The sequence below is a fragment of the Cucurbita pepo genome, chromosome LG19 (assembly GCF_002806865.2).
Source record: "Cucurbita pepo subsp. pepo cultivar mu-cu-16 chromosome LG19, ASM280686v2, whole genome shotgun sequence".
In the NCBI taxonomy this organism is placed as follows: domain Eukaryota; kingdom Viridiplantae; phylum Streptophyta; class Magnoliopsida; order Cucurbitales; family Cucurbitaceae; genus Cucurbita; species Cucurbita pepo.
Window position 1 is genome coordinate 7,621,037 of NC_036656.1, and position 4,475 is coordinate 7,625,511.

A 4,475-nucleotide genomic window follows, 5' to 3' on the forward strand; every position below is an offset into this window, starting at 1 on the left:
CCCCCCCCCCCCAGATTGCATAATTTTTACAATTATTTGCCTTGTGACATGATATAAATTGATAATTAACTTATTTTAACTTAGAAAAAACTAAGCGCTTAATTTAAATTTTGTATTATAAAGTTCATGAATTTTAAAATGGTTAATTTGATATATTCAAATATTTTGTAAAATTAATAGATTTGTTGAACATAAAATTTAATTTTGTTTGTATTAGGATTCTTAAATTTAATATTTTTAAAATGGCTAAATATGCCAATTTTTCTTGTGAAATTGGCATCTTTAGCAGTGGTTTCGAAAAGTTGGAGTAAATAAAAAGTTGTGCATTTACGAAAATGTCCCCAAATGCCATGGTCTTGAATAAAAAGTTGTTTGAACTACAGTATCTTATTCATTGCCATAGGCGTCGCTACGATTACGTATCAGTTGTTCCCGTTCTGACGAAAGAAAAGGCGGGAGAATAGGGAGCGAAGAGCAAAACGAAGCGACGAGGTTTCGGAATGAGCTTCTTCTCCACTATCAAGGAGTTGCCGTGCGATCTCAAGATGAAAGGCAGAGATCTCAGAAAGTTTTAGAAAGGCAAGCATCGTAACTTCGATCTTTCTCTCGTCTGACTCTGCCTTCACAGTCCTATAATTTCATTTCATTTCATTTCCTCGAACTTCCACGAATCTACGATCCTACGCATTTTCTTGTGAAATTTTTGGTTTGAAGATCTGATGTATGAATCGAAATTTCATGTGGTGAATGATCTGTCAAGCATTGCGAAGAATTATCACGTAAGACCGAAGTATGATACAGGACTAGGTGAAAGCAAGTTTGTTCTCCAGGTTGTAGCATGTCTTCGCTTAACTTGCGCTTTCTTCTGCTTCTTGTTTGCTTTATGAGGAATTAAAAGCGAATATGAATCTGTTTGACGTTTTATATATTTCTTGTAAAATATTTCGTGTTCGACTCCGCTTCATATCTTCATGTTATTTGAGTCGTTCCTGAGGTTGTCTTAGGCGCCACTGAATTGATAATACACAGGGAAATCAATTAGATTGCGCTTTCTTAGGCGCCTCTTCATATCTTCACTTAACTTGCGATTTCTTCTGCTTCTTGCTTGGTTTATGTGAAATTAAAAGCGAACACGAATCTGTTTGAAGTTTTATATATTTCTTGTCAAATCTTTCGTGTTCGACTCCGCTTCATATCTTCATGTTATTTGAGTCGTTTCTGAGATTGTCTTAGGCGCCACTGAATTGATAATACACAGCGAAATCAATTAGATTGCGCTTTCTTAGGCGCCGCTTCATATCTTCATTTAACTTGCGCTTTCTTCTGCTTCTTGCTTGTTTTATGAGAAATTAAAAGCGAACACGAATCTGTTTGGAGTTTTATATATTTCTTGTCGAATCTTTCGCGTTCGACTCCGCTTCATATCTTCGTGTTATTTGAGTCGTTTCTGAGATTGTCTTAGGCTGCACTGAAATGAAATACACAGCGAAATCAATTAGATTGCGCTTTCTTAGGCCCCGCTTCATATCTTCACTTAGCTTGCGCTTTCTTCTGCTTCTTGCTTGTTTTATTAGAAATTAAAAGCGAGCACGAATCTGTTTGAAGTTCTATATATTTCTTGTCAAATTTTTCGTGTCCGTCTCTGCTTCATATCTTCATGTTATTTCAGTCGTTTCTGAGATTGTCTTAGGCGCCACTGAATGATAATACACAGCGAAATAAATTAGATTCAGTTTCGAAACACATTATATTGCGTATACTGTATTCTACATATTGAAGCGAGTGAATCTTTTTGGTTATTTGCTTCCAGTGTATATCAAGAAGGGAACTGTCGTCATCGTCAAGTCTGAGACGATTGTTACATTGCGTCTAAGCCGTTTTTAATTCTTGCATTCCTTTTTTGCCTCATGCAGGAGTTGGATTTGCTGAAAGAAGATTCAATTGTTTACAAACTGGTTGGTCCTATTCTTGTGAGGCAAGATCCAGCAGAGCCAAATGCAAACGCTCGGAAAAGAGTTGGTTACCTCACTGCTGAATGGTACGTTTCTGACTCAGTTCTTTTCAGTATGTCGTGAGTTTACAGTGTCCTAGCGTTCTTCAACTGTGAAGTTGTTTGGTTCCATTGCTAACTTCGACCTCATACAAATATTCATATAACTAATCCCGCCAAAAGCTACTTTGTGACGATCCGGAGAATTTCATTGTTTAGCCCGAGTAAAGAGTTACTAGTGCATGGTAAAGGAAAACTGGGCCATTATAGTTGCAGCTAATCTCCTAGGATCGTTATGGCGAGAGGCCACTTGGATTTGGTTAAGAGGGAGTGACGATGGTTCGAATCATATGGGGCCACTTGTCTGCAATATTAAATAACTCAATTAGTGTTAAGAATGAGATAGAAAATGTAATTGGGAAGGTGTATATTATCATAGATATTGATATCCTTTAAATAGGATACGAAAAGTACAAATGAGGAAAATATAAAATAATTAAATACTGAGAATAAAATAAAATATACTCTAAATCAAATTATAAATGGAAGAATATTAAGATATAATATCTAAGATATATTCCATAAATAATATATCTCAACACTCCCCCTCAAGTTGGAGAGTCTATGTTAATCACGTCCAACTTGTCTTTAACTTGTCTTTACGGTAGGTCAATAACACCCGAGTTGTCTTTCACTCTTGTCTTCTCAGTAATGAAAATATCCGTAAAAAAATAGACCGCCTTTGATTGGTTTGCATTTTTAGACTTTCAAGAAATTATTGAATTTTCAAGAAAGATGCAAGACTCAGAAATAGGCCGCAATGATTGACTCGAGGATTGGTAACTTGTCCCATTTAATTTGATTTGGAACAAGTGAGGATTTGGAACAAGTGAATATCCTCCCTGATCACTTCTTTGTCCATGCATAAATGCTTTAGAAATAGACTGCAATGATTGACTCGATGATTGATAACTTGTCCATTTAATTTGATTTGGAACAAGTGAATATCCTCCCTGATCACTTCTTGGTCCATGCATAAATGCTTTAGTGGATAATAACACCAAGATCAGTGCTTTGGATCACTTGAGAGGCTGTGAAAGAAAATACGAACATCTTGAATATGTCACCTTTGAGCTTGGTGAGAAATTTGAAGATGCTTATAACGTATTCTTGATATTGGATGATTGACGACGGTAAAGGCTTCACTGATTGGTTAGGGTTTGGCTTTAGGTTTAATACTCCCCTTGGACTCTGAGTCCAAGGGGGTATTAGGAATACCACGATCGGAGCTTTGATATTAGGAATATCAAGATCGGTGCTCTGATACCATGTTAAGAATGAGATAGAAAATATAATTGGGAAGGTGTATATTATCATTGATATTGATATCCTTTAAATAGGATACGAAAAGTACAAATGAGGAAAATATAAAATAATTAAATACTGAGAATAAAATAAAATATACTCTAAATCAAATTATAAATGGAAGAATATTAAGATATAATATCTAAGATATATTCCATAAATAATAAATCTCAACAATTAGGCCATTAGTGTTCGTTTATAAACCGGATTAAAACAAGGGATTGGTTATATCTGCGTCGAACTTGAAATGAAAATTCAGGGGGCGTCGTCATATAATTGGAAAAAAATCAAATTAGTTCTTCAGAATTTCTTCCTCTGCCTTCCGGTGCATTCTTTTGCTTTTAATAGTTTGGACGATGTNTCTTCTTTTGTTTTGATCATGACTTGGTGTTACGAGTGTTTTGCTANTTATTGTTAAATGCCTGTATCCAAATGTTAGTTTGAAATTTGAACCCCTTGCTTCGGGAGGTAGTGCAAAATCTGTTAAGATGGAGAAATGTAAGATCTAATTCTAGGAACGGTATGCTGCTGAAATTTATTGCAGTAGTTAGGATTAATAAGTAACATTACCAGTTATTTTGGTCGTGCGTAATATTTTCTGCTTGTCAACTATCAGCTTTGACCTCTTCTTGCATGTTTTATTTTCTTATCAATCTAAGAATTTTGGTATGCCTTGCTTGCATTCCCACACATTTGGTTCTAACAACCTATCGTGAGAATTTGGTTTCGAAATGTTCTTCATTTCCACGTTAGTAGATGTCTTCATTGTAGGTTGACCAGTATACTTGTGTGTAATAGTTGATTATCCGTCATCTCTGACCATAAGAATTCTAATTTTTCAATACAGAAGCGCGTTGATGCAATTATCGGGGACTTGGGAGAGGAGAAAATTATCAAAAGAGAGTAGGTCAGTATTGCTTTATCACCCCCTTTGGATATTGCAGTGATCTTCCGGTTAAGATATTTTCTAAAGAAAAATTAATAATAAATACACTGTCTCACACTAATTTTAAGATTTATTAAAAATTTAGGAATTAAATTTAAACATTTAATAGTATAAAAAATATTATAGAAATCACAGTTTTTTTTTTTTTTTTTTTTTTTTTTTTTTTTTTTTTTT

General features: G+C 34.6%; 1 long non-coding RNA gene across 1 annotated transcript in view; it reads left to right on the top strand.

The window, feature by feature from the left end:
- Nucleotides 1-586: 586 nt before the first annotated feature.
- Nucleotides 587-4,475, top strand: part of LOC111781526 — a 7,277-nt gene continuing 3,388 nt past the window's right edge. Inside the window, exons 1-3 of the long non-coding RNA XR_002812994.1 lie at nucleotides 587-830; nucleotides 1,914-2,038; nucleotides 4,203-4,262. This is a non-coding gene — a long non-coding RNA (uncharacterized LOC111781526). The remainder of the gene's footprint in view (nucleotides 831-1,913; nucleotides 2,039-4,202; nucleotides 4,263-4,475) is intronic.